Below are 15,602 nucleotides of genomic sequence, written 5' to 3' on the forward strand. Positions count from 1 at the left end.
AGTTAAGAACACTTGACTGGTAATCTCAGTCTCTGTGAAGTGATTAAGGCAGGAAAGAAAGGAGGAGGGAAGGAAGAAGGAAGGAAGGAATTTTTTTTAAATGTCTCTTAGCTCTAAAAAGACTTTATGAATCTTCACCCCAAGAATTCATGAAGTTTTGGATGATTTAGTAGAACACATTAAGGAAATACTCATCATATTAGCCAACAGGATCCCACTGGCTCCTTTGTCCCATGCTTTTCTAGTTTGCACTCTTTCCTATGGAATCCATGGGTGGTTCTTCCTCTTCCTACCATGACCAAGTAGCATTGTGAAATCTCATAAATGTTTGCTGACTGATTTTCTGAAGTATTAGCTTCATTGGTTGGAAATATTAAAGAATGTCTCTTCCTTTTAATTCCTCACTGCACTGCCTCTCCAATAATGTGGATTTTGAATGCAACACTTCTTGGGGGATCCCAATATATAGTCCTTTTGGGGGCTGGGAGAAACTGCCTTGTCATCAGTGACAGTTTTTCCATTGGGCAATGTCTTCTCTGTGCACCGAGCAGATCATTTATAACAACACTCAGGGCAATTATATGCATGTGGGAAAACCAGGTAATGGTGTGTTTGGTATTAAATACACAGGTCTGGTCTTTAGGCAGGGGTTATAAAACATGTTATGTAAGTGAGGGATCATATGATACTATGAACAGGTGTGCATGCTGGAGTAGTCTGGTATTCTCAACTAGGCAACGCCATTTGTTTTTAGCAACTCTAGAGTAGAATCATTTTTAACGCTTCTAAAGTTATAGTAACAGGGCAATTATTAACTATTGTCTCTGCTCACCAGTTTTTCTAATGGAGTTCATCAGTGGGAGAGATCATCCAAAAAATAGATAGTTCATAAATAATTAGGAACTGGCATTGAAATGTGTCCTGCAGTTTCTCCCTTGTCAATTGACCCTTCTACTGTTTGCTTTAGGATTATGTATAAAGTGGAGCCTGCGTTCCACAAGTTAAGATTCTGGTTACAGTGCTGCTCTTCCCCATCCCTCTTCCCACCTCCTTATCCCCATACCAGCCTCATTGTCCAAGTCATCATGAAAAGTGATGAAGAAATGGCCACAGGAAGCTTCTTGGGGTCATTTTCCTGGAGGCCAACCCCAGTACTCAGGAAGACCCAGACTCAGTAACCAAGTTGCTAGGAAACCTGTGAAGAAGGGAGGTCTTCACTCTGACTTTTATTTTCCTGGGAAGAAAGTTGATGTGGGTTGATGAGGTCTGACTGCATCTAACAGAAAAATCCCAGGAGGATGTTGGGCTTTCCCAGTTGAATATAAACCTTTCACATCACCTCTTCTCCGCCACCTCTTCTCCGCCACCCCAAACCTCTCGATTGGTGATACCCAGGAACTCAGACACATCCGCACCTACAAGTCCATGCAGTGACTTTACAAGTCACTCATCTCCAGGCATGTTTGCTAAGGTCAAACAGTGCCTAGCCCCAACAAAGCTCTCCACAAACAAAGCCACAATAAGTAGGTTACTTTCTAGACACAGCTGAAAATTTGACTGCCAAAACACTGCCTTTCCTCCTCCTCCAGGCCTTTTCTTTCCTCAGAGCTCCTCCTCTCTCAGGGAAGCCACTCTGCCTCCAGGGGTTACAGAACCCACCCAGGAATCTCATTCTCATCAGAGATGGTAACTCCTCCCCGCCCCCCAACTCTTCCAACCTGGATCACAAACTGGGGAGAGTCAGGTCTAGTGTGGGAGAGGAAGTAGTAAGTGAGCCCTTGTGTGGTCCAGGCGATTAGGGCCGTGCCGCCATTTTCCCCCATTGTGAACCAAGGTAGTTAGTATCATTACGCAGTCTCCAAACAACCTAGCACCTTGGAGTGCTTTCACCACCCTCTCATGAGTTGTATTCTATTGCTGTCTAATATTTTAGTTCTGACTTTTTTTACCACCACTAGGTATACTTTAGTTTTATCATTATTTTACAGAGGTAGTTAAAAATATCCGTATAAAATTACCTGCATATTTACCCACTTCTCTGCTCACCATTTCTTGCATGTCAGATATTCCTCTGGGTTCATTTTCCTTCTTCCTAAAGTACATCCTTTAGACATATCTTTAGTGAAATTCTTTGATAATAAACTCTCTGTTTTTGTTTATAAGAAAATGTATTTATTTCATTCTCATTCTTAAAAAACAGTTTCATTGGGTGTTCTGGTTAACAGTTATTTTCTCCTAGCACTTTGAAGATAATTTGTGTCTTCTGACTTTAGTTGTCACCGTTGAGAATTCTGCTGTCAGTCTAATTGATGATCTCTTTTGTGGCTGCTTTTATAGTATTGTCATTTGGGTATTCTGCGGTATCACTTCAGTATATCTAGATGTGAATACTTTTTACTTATTTGGCTTGGTATATAGTATGTTTTCTGCATCTTTGGATTGATGTCTTTCATCATTTCTAGAAAGCCGTAGGCCATTATGTCTGGAATCTGACCCCCCTCCAGTCTCACATCTCTCCTTCTAGACTTCCATTGTCCTTGTGTTCAACCTTCTTATTCTATGCTCCATGCCTCTTAATATCTTTTTAATATTTTCTCTTTATGTCTTTGCTGCATTCTGATTACTTTTTTTCAGAACTCTTATCAGTTCAGTGATTCTGTCTTCATCTGTGTAAATCTGTGGTTTAACCCATCCATCAAGTTTTTAATTTCAAAGATTTTATGTTGTTGTTCTTTCTAAAGATTCTCTTTGGCTAATTTTCAAATCTTTCTGGTCATTTTTTTAAAAGCCTCTTTTTGTTTCTTCATTTATTTCATATTTTGTTATATGAAATATTTCCTATATAGTATTATTCTATATCTGAGCATGCTAAATATTTGCTAATTGAGAGTGTAATTCTGTTTTTTATTGTTTTTGGCAACTCATTCATGTTGCTTTGTTTTCTTGTGTTTTGAGGAATTTTTTTGAGAGCTTATTTGATTAAATTTAATTTATAGTGACGTTAAGGGCTTAGATGGAGAGCTTTCCTCCAGAGAAGATTTGCATTTCTTGTGTCCTGGAGCCTGGGGATGGGACTGGCCTAGGACTATGTTAACAACCTTCAAGGGTCTTGACTTACTGCACACGTCTCAGGTTCCGCTACCCCACCATGGGAGGGACCCAGAGTTTCACCTCTGATGCCAGAGGTCTTAGGAGCATCTACTCCCATATACAAGCCCTGCCTTGTGTATGTGCTTGACATGTACCTTTTTGATTTTATCTTATATTTTTTTCTTTCTTTCTTCCCTCCCTTTCTTTCCCCCTCCTTCCCTCCCTCGCTCTTTCTTTCTGTCTGTCTGTCTTTCTGTGCATGTGTGTATACGTGCCTTTGGAATATTTTCTCTACTCTTTTGGTGGTCAGAAATGCATTATAAAGTTTGTTTATTCTAGTTATCCAGGATCTCGTTATATTGTAGCAAGAGGACCTCTCAGAATATGGGCTAGAAGCAGAAAATTCAACTGATCTCATTAGAGGATGCCCTAGTTCCTTATCTCCTCTCAGTTACAGCTAACTTGTGCTTGACTGTAGGCTGAGCCTGGAATTACTTTTGGTTTATGGGGTATAATGGTGCCCTCATCATCCAGCATTTCACATACTACCGTACAGTCTATTTTACTGATTACTCTGAGGTCATTGGCCAGAATTGTGTCTTCAAAATACAGTACTGCACAGGCAAATGACTGTTTTTTTAAGGAAAAAAATTGGATCACATATTTGTGTATTTAATTATATTAAAAGATATATTTTCAGCTGACATATGTCATTCAACCAATTTCTTTCTTTAGAAGAAAAAACATAATCCATTATTCAAGTGGCTCTTTCCACTTGGATATAATAGTGCCATCATTTGCTTCTTGAAAATTAGGTTTCTGTCTTATTTTTCTTTTTATACATTTTCTTTTTATACACCTACCACGTGATAAGCTTGTCTGGAATTGAATTGCATTTTTCCAGATGGCTTGACAGAGATCTGGGTATGGCATTTGGGGATGTACCTTCAGATAGCATTTGAAATCTCCTGATAGGCCAGTCTTAATTAGTAGAGCAAGTTATTTGGTTCAAGTTACAGATTCAAATCATGGACTTCAGGGATATTTTCTGAAAATTGATTCCGTGTCCTGGTTCTAATCATTGGTACCACATCTCCCTTCACTCTACTGATGAGCAGCTGCTGTAATTACACTAGAGAGTCTCACAAGGATGGAAAGTGGAGATGAGCTGGATTTTATTTGGTCTTAATCAAGGCAGTCTTTAGTGTTTTTGCCTCGTCTGTGTAGACCTTTGAAAAAAAATGTGTAAAGTACTCAGTGTTCTCAATGAATAGTGGTAAGAGGGTCTTTGAATGTGAAATATTTCTAAATTTTCTCTTTTCAAAAATAAGCTTTCAAGACATGTAAGAATTTCTTAAGGCAATTACAGAACCGTTTGTATCAACAAAATAGCAACAGGATGTGTTATAGAAGGTTATGTATCTGTTCATTGCTCAGATGCTTAAGGACGCGCCAGTGAAGAGCATATCACCTACCTTTTATTTTCTTGAGAGATTGCTCTATTTTTAATCTTGCCTGGTGTTCTAATCTCCTTGATTGTGTACCAGAAGAAAATCTAGTGAGAATTATGTAGGCCACCTGCCTTAACTCACAAATGAGAGGAAGAGAGAACTCACCTGGGGAATCTCATCTCTTTTCTGATTAAAAATGATGAATAATTCCTGATTGTCTGAAATGCAGCGCTGAATGGGTGCATAGGAAAGGGCATATAGGATTTTTGGGTCCATTGCTTGCTTCCTAAAACTCAGCATATAGGGGATGTACTTCAAAAACACAAGGAGGTCCTCTGCTGGTTATTTGCTGGGGACATGCCAGGCAAGAATGACCCAAATCTGTATGTTGAGGAAGGTTCTTGAAAAAGCCATCTCCTCTGACTTCTAAGACCCTAATAAGAAAAGAAAAAAGATCGAAGAGTTTTAGCATGTGAAATTACTTAGAGCATGAGTGACTTTTCTACGCTTGAGAATATGCAAAATACAGCAAGCAGGATGTTTCTTGGGAGTGTGGCCTGAAGAAGTTAGAACAGGTACCAGGCCTGGGCTGCTCTCTGCGTATACTTCTACTCTGTACTTCTTTTAGGCAGCCAACCCTCAAACTCTCTATCTGAAAATCTTCTCTTTGGGGTGGATGCAACTAACTTTCATACAGAGTCATAAATGACTAATAAGGTTCATGAGTTTCCTCCTCCTGGTTTTTAGCTAGAGATAATCTTTCAGTGAAGGGAATGTAGCCCCAAGGGAATGTAATAGTAAGTCTATCTATCTCCTAGGTGGGGGAAGTTACCTTTTGAAGAAGGAGTGGGAAGTGCTAAGTGCTTTATAGAGTCACAAGGCTTCTCCTGTGATGTTGGCAGCATCCACAGCTGGTGTTGCTCATGATGAGATAGACGAGACTCATGGTGGACTCTATCCAGCTTTTTTGATGGGGCTTTGTAACTTCAGAGCAGAGGAGCAGTAGAATTCTTCTGTGCATTCTTCATTTCTAATTCAGTGCCTGGTATAAGATAGGAACTCTATAAATATTGACTGTTGAATAGATATCTGCTCAGGCCCTGAGAACAGGGCTGGGGCATCTGGGAAGGAGAAAGAAGGAAGAATACAGACAGGTACCCGACACCGAGGGCTGGCATGCTGAACCCAACGTTGTTTCACTCTTTCTTTGGCCATGGTCCCAGTCCTTCTTGATACCATTTTTCCTTTTGTGAAGAAAGAGGCTTTTTGTTTTTGTTTCATCTTATTGCCCCAGACTTCTGCTTCTATTCCATCCTGGACCCTCACCTTTGGTCCAGAAGCGTGAGTACTGTTGGTCTGGTGCTCAAATAGTGATGCATCCACCTCTTCTCTGTATGCCCTTGGGAGGCCTCTTGGACGAGGTCCAAAGAGCAGCTCTTCTCCCTCCACAGCTTGGGGAAGGCTTGCCCTTCTCTGCTTTGGATTGGCCCAAGACACAGCCAGGAGCTTCGTTCCACCCAAGAGGCTCTTGCTGAGGACATAGTTTGTGCCGCTCTGTTGATCTGTTCTCCAGCCCCCGCTACCAAAATGGCAAATTTCCAGATGTATTGTGTTCATGTTGTTCTAGGATAAAAGCTTTAAATGCCTTTGAAGCAGAGGAGAAGGGGGAGATGTCAAGTGTTTTAATTTGGACATCAGAGTGGTTTGGCTCATGTCCTGTAGCCGTTCTATAATGAGTCTTTATTTAGGCAAACATCCACGGAGTGATTAATCAAGGAGGGACAGAAGTTAGTCATCCATTGTAGATACCTGGCAAATTCTGTTTTTACCCTTAGAGCTAAAATTCAAGGTGCTTGCTCAAAAACCAATGGTTTCCTCCTCTGAAAGAGGGAAGTTAGGTCTGGTCCCACTGATTTCTAGGAGGGCCGGATTAAGCGATTCTTGAGAATGGGGAGAGGAGCATCGACTGTACTCTTCTTCCCTATTCCTTCCGCCGTTGTAAATTTGCATCCACTCTTTCTACCTCCCACCAGATCTGTCTACCTGGGGACAAGAGGATGCTGCATGTTGTCTGGGTCTTTCTTGTACCTGGTTGGGGTTTGGGAAAGGTTATCAAGCCTAAGGGCCTTTTTAAGACTTGTCCCCTGCCTAAAGCCTCCTACTTACTTTAAAAGCCTTTTATCCAAAATGTCTACAACATCAGTCATAATGATACCTTTCCATGTTCATTTGTTTAGATATGCCACACTTCTGCCTGCCGTTGGCAACCCTCCTGGACTAGGCTGCTTTTGTTAATCACATGGATGTTGTGAGTATTATGTTCACAAGTGGATGTAGTGAAGATATTTTGATTGAACTACAAATCCTCACCACACGAGCTACTCTTGCTTAGCAAAAATATATTAAACAGTTGTGATCTGGAGTTTCATTAATCTCAGGGATTATGCTGCTTGCACATCGGTTAAATACTGTGGTTTCTGTATCTTCGCCTAATCATATCGACATTCTGTGAAAGAACTTCTGACACAAGCTGTGCCTTAGAATGTTTCCACGTAAAGGTAGTTGTTGATCTTAATTTGTGATCCTGGATTCATTTCATCTCATATGCTTTTATGTTATAGCTTTCTTAATGTTGTCAACATGAATGTGCTTCAAATAGCTTTCCGTCCTAATCTTGTGGTTCTGGTCACTGAAGATAAGCGGCAATCTCTTATTTTATTTTCCTGTGAGTTACCAATGGGTTTAAATAACCCCCTTAGTTGTGCTGGCAGGATCAAGTGAGAAAAGATGAGAAAGAGGGAAGGAAAAAAACGGAAAGATTAAGAAAGTATGAGAAAGATAAAGAGATGGGAGACAAGGGAAAAACATTTTGGGAAGGTACAAAAAGCCACTAATTACTTCAGGGCTGCAAGTCTCCTGTGTAATAGTTTATAAGCCAAGAGTTAGAAAGGGCTCCTCTACAGGCCCCCAAAAGAAAGTATGGGTGTGGGCCTGTGTGGCTGGTCAGTGCTGCTTCTCTCTTCTCTGAGAAGAGGGACTTAGGACTTGAAAAGGTACGTAGGTTAATAATGCGAAGAACATGATTCCATATGTTCTTTCTCCAGGAAGGGGTCAGCTGCAGCTCGGATTTCTCCTTCCGTGGCAGCTGCAGGGGCTGCTGGGCAAAGGCCCACATTTTGGCCGCCTCTTCTTTCCGCAGATAGAAGTGAACTCATTGGCAGCTACACCCAAAGACGGAGAAAGGCTTCAAAAATCTCTTAGAGCTAGTTAGAGAAGAGAGTTACTGCTAAAGATGGGGACAGCTTACTTCCATCTTACAGATGTGCAGTTTGTTAACGGCACTTGGCCCTGCCCCATTCAATTAGCCTTCCACTCTCGGTGGCTTGTTGAGAGAATTGCTAGGGCTGTGCTTCATTGCTCCTTGGCAGGCAGTTTAGGAGAACACTTTGGTAGCAAACATCAAGACAGAATATTGAGACTTAGGATTATGTTCTGCTCAAAGCCCCTTAGCTTCTGTGGACTGATGCTTTTATTTATTTACTCATTCTTAAATTTTTTTCTATGGTATGTTCCCTTCTAGTGACAGAAGCAAGAGCAATTATGGGTCAGATACTTTGCTATTTATTTAGTTATATTTTGTGGTTGTCCTTTTACTGGCTTCTACATCTCCTGTGATTTAAGTGACTCACACCCTCTCATTTCTTTGCATATCTGGATTGCATCCTCTTTAGCTAAACTTAATAAGACTTCAAGGGTCTTATGGACTCACAGTCAGGGAGGTGAATGTTTTTGGCTGGAGAGATTCTGAAGTAGAAATTAGCCTTGGTAAACTGGGCTGTGTGGTCTGTTTAATGACAGTCATGAATGCACAGTGTCATTGATAATTACTGCTCTTAGTACCTTTTCCACCCCTTTTATGCTGGAAAGAGTGTCAGTGTAGTCAGCATCAATCTGTTTCATTTTAAGGTCATAACTAGATGTTGATTGATTTCTCTTCCCTTTGAGAAACAAACTCCCAGAGTATTTTTGGGAACCATGAAGAATGGGCAGAGTCAGACCCACTGAGTCAAAATACATTCACTTGTTGGTCTGTAAGGTATAGTTCTAGATGTATCGCTGCAAGATTAAAGGACTTCTTGGGGCATTTGTTCCAATCAACTTTGAATTTTTGTAGGGTGCTGCTCTTTGCAAAAATAAGGAGAGGAGGATGTTGGGAAAATGTCCTTTCTACCTATGCCTTGGTTTCAGTGTCAAGATGCACGGATGGAATGTGAGTGAGATAAATGAGTAAAAAAAAAAAAACCATTCATTTATCAGATATTGGGCCAGCCTGGTGGCACAGCAGTTAAGTTCATGCACTCTGCTTCGGTGGTCAGGGTTCACCAGTTTGGATCCTGGGTGTGGACCTATGCACTGCTTATCAAGCCATGCTGTGGCAGGTGTCCCACATATAAAGTAGAGGAAGAGGAGCATGGATGTTAGCTAAGGGCCAGTCTTCCTCAGCAAAAAGAGGAGGATTGGTGGCAGATGTTAGCTCAGGGCTAATCTTCCTCAAAAAAAAAAAAAAAGGAAAGGTATGTGTTTGCATATACATACATTTATCAAATGTTTATTGAATGGCTACTTGGTGCTAGATATTAGACATACAGTATTAAACAAAACACAGCCCTTGCTCCCTAGGGCACATTCACATTGAAAGAAGAAGGAAAACTAACACACTTGTTTCTGGTGGTAGTAAGTGTTATTCAAAAATAAACAAACAATAAATGGAAAGAAAGAATGAAGAGTAGGCAGGGGAGGGGGCTAGGGAATGCTGGGGTTGCTGTTTTGAAGAAGTGTGGTCAGGAAAGGCCTTTCTGATAGGGGACATTTAAGCAGAGAGCTGAAGGAGGGGAGGGAGTAAGCCACGTGGATAGCTGCTGGAGAATGATCTGGGCAGAGGGAACCTTGAGGATGGGGTCAGCCCTCCCCTTCAGCTCTTCCCTGAAGGCACAACTTACTTTCCTTGCCAATTCTGATTTATAAGTTGGATATTATCATTGTTACCATATGTTTATGAAGTAGTTACTATTAAATGAGGATTATGCATATAATATGCTTTATTATAGCAGTTGTTGTTATTGAGCACCAAATTCATGATATTTCTGCTAGATAGAATTCTGATTTTTTAGAAAGCCACAAAAAAGACTCCAACCCACCAAACTCCTTATTGCTTCTAACGTATTTGTAGGCATAGAAAACTATTCCTTTGGGGATGGGAATGTTACATAAATGTAGAATTGTTTTACTGCCCCTGCAATTCAGATCACTAGAGAGTGTTCATCTGAAATCAAAGCAGGTTTTCTTGGGGATAGATTTGAATCAATGATATAACTTGAAATTATGCCAGCAACCCCATTCTCTCAGCGTACGATGTGACAGAGGCAAAAGCTGGTATAGCAGGAGGCAAAGGAATGCGTTGGTTTCGCATTATCCAAATCTGGAAGTAAGCCAGGATTCATGTAGTTAATCTGGGTTGTCAATTACTATCTACCAGCCCAGAGCAACTGGATCAAGGTCTTTGGGTTGTCATGCTGAAATAAACAATAGTGAAGCAGACAAGGTTAAGAATATGCTAAATTAATAAAAGGGCACCTTAATATTTTTAAACCAAAGTTATTTTGGAGCCATGGAAAATATTCATGACAAGAATCAACTCTTCAAAGCATATTACTCCTAGTTATGTCTGATTTTTCCAGGGTCCCTTGTAATATCCCGTTATAAACTGTATTTTGTAAATTTTGAGGGTTTCTTTAGGGTAGAAGGATATTGTTTAGTGTGTTTATTTAAATATGCATATATATGACTAAATATATATTTTTTCAATCTATTTCTATGAAAGTTTAAACAATTTTAAAGAATCAGAAGCATCAGAAATCAAATGAGAGATAATTTACCAGGAACCAGAACTGATATATTATTTTTAGGGGGCACCTTCCTTGATTCTCTCTGCCATCTCCCATCCTGCCCCTCTCTCCCCCAGGGCTGCCTGAGATGCTCTTCCTCTGAGCTCTCGGAGTACCCTATGTGTAGCTCAATCATAGTTAATGGCCACTTGTTAATTCAGTATCTGTCCAAGGCTTTCTGGAAAGCTGACTCTGTGTCCTTGAGCTGAGTCACCAGCAATTTACATGATGTTTGACAAGTAATAAGGGCCCCATGTGTGTTTATTGAATAGATGAATAAATGACTGAGTTATTAGGATTTAAATCTAGTTCTGAACTTCCTGGTAACCAAAGCAAAAAGAAAAATATATTGTTTTCCATGGTTCTCATAGGCATATAAGATTAAACAGAGCATTCCTTCAGAAGACACAATTTTTGTTGTTGTTGCTGCTAAGTTCCTGAAAGTATTTATCTGATGAAATATGGTATAAAGGCAGTGGATTTCAAGAAAAGTTATTTTCAATACTCAATAAACTACTCTTGTCCTGGACTAAATGAAAGAATTAATGTGGCTTTTGGTAGAGCCTTGTCGCCGGAGGCCAACTACAGCACCTGGAGAATCTGGGTCTATTAGCTTCTTAGCAGATTCCCTCTTAGAACATCACTTTCCCAGATGGCAGTGGGTCCACGAGACAGCTTATTTTATGCCACTGAATTTCACTATCTAGTAGATATTCTACTAAAAGATTTTATTGTGCTTGCAGGCTGAGGCATTAAGTGAAGTGTGTGAATTAAGGGAAAACATCCAATAGAAAACCAATTGTGGAGATGCTGTAGTCAATTCAGGACTTGCAGCGCGTTCTGGTGGGGTGTGGGTCCTCCAGATCCCGCAGAAAAACTTACTCTTGCTGAGTTATAGGCTTTATGAGAAAAGGACTATTTTGTGGAGATAGATATGAATATCAAATACAGGTGAGAATAAGCTAATGGATATCTGCTTAATTAAAAAACATTTTTTAACCAGCTTCTTCTGTGAAGAGGGAATAGTGCTAAGAAGTATGAAGCTGTAGTTGCTGAAGGAAAGAAGATTGGTTGATTTTTGTTGTATGTGTATGGGCTGAGAGAGACAGGCGAGAGAGGATAATTAAAAACCCTTTGACCTAGCAACGATAATTATTTATTGAAATGTTTTTAAAGGATACGTTTTCTTTTAAGTTGGATAATCAATTAGTAGAGAAGGCAGTGAGTGGTTAATCTCAAGGCATTCTAAGGAGAAAGGGCAGGAAACAGATACTTATTGAACATCTACTATTTTCCAGACGTCTTGTAGAGAGTTTTAGATATTTTTCTTTTCCTCTGAACTCTTATGGTAATTCTGTGAGTCAGAGAAGGGGAAACTGGATTAGTGAAGTTAAGTGAATTGTTAAGATCATGCAGTTAGTGTATATATTAAAGCCAGAATCATATCCACTTGAGTGTGTTCCAAAGCTCAGACTGGTGGTATGTTTTTATCTTAAAAGTGCCCCACTGGCTTCTCATTTGTATGTAAGGGACCCACAGGGCCATCAGAGCTATTTCAAGGGCTTCATTTAAGGGCACATCTGGCATTATCTGTATATACAAAAATATATGTCTTGCAGATATATGTATGTCTGTATTTCAAAAATATGTAGCCTTTTTGGAATTTCCCATTAAAAATTTATTTAAAAGCGTTACATGTAGAACATAAACTCAACAAGACCAGGGATTTTTTGTACTTTGGTGATGTAGCTCAAGTGGCTGGAACCAAGCTCAGCATAGCGGATGCTCAGTAAGTATTTGCGCGTGCAGGGCTGACAGGGTCTCTGCCGTTCTTCCAATAGGCCACGCGTTATTTATTCAACTTTCTGTTAATAGACATGTAGATTGTTTCCATTGTTTTCTTTCATAAGCAATACTTATACATGCTACAAATAAGTCCTTATATATACATCTTTTCACTTTATAAAGAAATATTCTTTTATTTCATTATCATAGATTCCTGGAAGTGGAATGCTAGGTCAAAGGAGTACATTTTTAAGATCCTGATACAAGCTTTCTGTGGGCAGTTTTGCACAATCTATCAGTGACACCACCTCTAATAACATGGAAGAGTATCTGTTTCACCTCAACTTGGCTGAGATTAGGAGTTATCAGGCTTTTTGCTCTTTTAATGTATCATTAAATTCCAAAATTTGGAAGGCTTATTGCTTCCTCTAAGTTTCTATTTATCCTTTTAGAAGCTAGGACAATATAGTGTGGCTTCTTTCCGCCTGGGTTAAGAGTGTATGTGTGATGATATTATTCAATGAAATTAGTTTTTTTTTAAACCCAAGTTATGTTCTCCTTGTTACTCTCTGTGCCCTGTTTGAATATTCAGACTCTGGTAACTGTGTGCCGAGGGAGAAAAAATAAGTCTAGAATTAGTTGTATATCATTAGCAAGTGGAATCTGACCAGTTGCTGAGAAACCATAGATTCATTTCTAAACCTAAGCTAACCGTCTGGAAATGATCTGCCATTGGGGACGTGTGGTCTCTTGTTCCACCCCATCCATTCAGTGTGAGTGAATGAGACTCCAAAGTATGTTCATGTTGGCTGTTAAGGAACCAGAGAAGAAGCTACTGACTGACCTTGATTTTTGCCCCAAAAGCAGTGAGGATGGGAAAATTCATGTGTGACCAACAGATCTTTCCACCTAGCAAATAATGTAAAGAGCACTGACTTATTGCTGGCCTTTTACGTGGGTTTTCAGCAGAGGATTTTAAAGAACTCACAGAAGCATGCACTCGACATTCTCCAGAACAATGTCAGCAGTACTGTATCTTCTGAAGTCATGTTCTCTTCTCTCATATTCACACATGAAAACTGTGTAAACCAGTATATTCCTCTTTTTGCTTCAGTTACCAGCAAGTTCAGAACCAAAGGTAAATCTTAATCACTCATTCATTCATTTCTTCAGTAACCATACATGGTGCCCCCATTACATGTCAAGCACCATGAAAAGTGCTGGTGATTCTGAGCTCAGGGACACGGTATCAGCCTTCCAGCAAAGGGGTTCAAGTTCCAACTCAGGAAGGAATGGCTTCTTGCCTCCTCAAGCCCCTGGCTTTGGATGCTTGCCCTGGAAGGGGCGAGCCCAGCTTTTCCCATGCAACATAACCCGTCTCCACTAAACTTATTAGCACTAGAAAAGAGGCAGCTCATTTTCCTTTCAGGTGTGGACAAAGCCTGCTGTTGTCCCAGAGTGAAGGGCCTTTGGTGACTTGATTAGCACACAGCCTGGCCTGTGCTGATATTCTGGTGGAGACCATCAGATATAATCTGCCGCCTCATTAGGTTGACACTGTTCCTGCCCCTTCTTGTAATAATGTCACCAGAGCACTTAATAATCTTGGGTAAATGCTGTAAGCATACACTGCAGAGGCAACCCAGGGTCAGTGGCAACAGATGCTCAAAAAAGCAGTTGTTCTGTCATTCTCCACTGCGTTTAAAATACAATAAGCAAAGAGATATCATAATTGGGCAGGTTGAAATATTAGAGAAGCAGAACCTGCAGCAATATAACTGTTTTTATCTCTGATTCGAACTTGCAGTTTTTCAAGGTCAAGGGGACAATGAAATAATTTGGATGATTGCCATAGACTTACAGGAGAGAGCTCGTTAATTCTAGAGAAGAGAAGGCAGAAAGGGACCCTTAAGTATTTGAAGATATATAAGATGGACAATAGTTAAACTCTTCTCCTTTTCCAGTGAAAACGGAGAATTAGAAGTCTTATATTGATTCACGGAAGAATTAGGTTAGACTATAAGAAGAACTTGCTGAATAGAGCCTGGAAAAGCCCATGGGTGGGGAGCGGAGTAGACTCACCTATGTGGTTTTTTTTGGTCTTTCGATAGTAGACAGTTATTTTCTTTACTGGAATTGGATTCCAGAAACTGTTTTGGGGGGTTGATACCACGCTGTGTGCTAACTCACAAAAGTATATAACCTGCCCCCAGAGAACCCTGTGGATGTGATGGGAATTGGAGGGTCGTTCTATGTGTAGTGCCTTATGAGGATGTGGTGGGGGGGGGCGCTGCGGACAGTGGACTGTGTGGCTCAGTGCCATAGAGCTAACACTGTCTTCTCTTTGGGTCAGAGCTGGGAAACTAGGGTGAGGGATGAGCTTGTGACTCAGTGCTGAACAGGACGTGGGGCTCCCTTAAAGAACCAGAGAGGGGCACCTTCAGAGCAGAACTGTCTGGAAGTGGCAAGGTGGGGAGACTTCTTTCTGTTCTTGTGATTCTCTGATGTAGGTTAGTGCCATTTCTCTGATAAGCGAGGCCCAGAGAAGGGAGAAGTCTAATAGAGGGCTGAATTTGATAGGGGTCGGGGTGTCCCTCCAGGGAACAGGCAGTTGAATCCTTGACCCTCAGGGACTAGATCTGACTCACTTGCTGGGCCGTGAGGACCAAGTCCCTCCCATACAATTCGATTCAGACAACTTCCTTAAACTCATCCTTGCTTTTAGAATACTTCTGTAGCATTGGGTTTTTATTCCCCATACTTTTGAAAAGGTTTCCCCTAACTTTTCTGATGGGATGACCAAGAAGATAAATACTGATTCTGAACCCATCACGTGTTAGCCTGGTGATGTTCAACAAAATCTAGCATCATGGTACAAGTTCTTTTCCCATTCTGGAGCCTGCTCTTTCTCCAGGAACAGCTTTTCTCTCTTTCCCCTTTCTTTGATCGTTGGCTAGGCATTAAAGATGAAAAAGAGCTGCAGTTTGAAAAAATAAACTTACGTGAGATGGGGTTTGGCCAAAACGTAAAACTGTGCTATAGATTTCCCATCTGCAAATTTTGTTTAATTTATGTGACAAACATTTATTTAGTATCTACTGTATGCTACTGGGTACTGGTGGATAGCAGTAACCCTGCCCTCATGGGGCTCACCTTTTAGTGTGGGAAGCAAATAAATAAGCAGTGAAAATCATGTCAGATAGTGATAAGTGACAAAAAAAGAAATAAAATAGGGTAAGAAGGTAGAGAGGGTCTGGGAAGGTAGTACTGTTTTAGATAAGCTGGTCAGGAGAGGCCTTTCTGAACAAGTGGTATTTGAGCAGAGATCTGA

At 40.6% G+C, this 15,602-nt stretch overlaps 1 protein-coding gene across 33 annotated transcripts in view; it reads left to right on the plus strand.

Annotated features, from left to right (window-relative positions):
- LYPD6B (LY6/PLAUR domain containing 6B) overlaps window positions 1-15,602 on the plus strand; it is a 170,125-nt gene that overhangs the window by 83,511 nt on the left and 71,012 nt on the right. For 4 of the 33 annotated variants that reach the window (XM_070241846.1, XM_070241849.1, XM_070241848.1 and 1 more), the window contains one exon: window positions 6,779-6,849. The exons of the other annotated variants lie outside the window; for them this stretch is intronic. The gene's annotated coding sequence lies outside the window, so the exon portion shown is untranslated. The remainder of the gene's footprint in view (window positions 1-6,778; window positions 6,850-15,602) is intronic. 33 annotated transcript variants of the gene reach the window in all.

This window comes from Equus caballus, chromosome 18 (genome assembly GCF_041296265.1).
Source record: "Equus caballus isolate H_3958 breed thoroughbred chromosome 18, TB-T2T, whole genome shotgun sequence".
Taxonomy (NCBI): domain Eukaryota; kingdom Metazoa; phylum Chordata; class Mammalia; order Perissodactyla; family Equidae; genus Equus; species Equus caballus.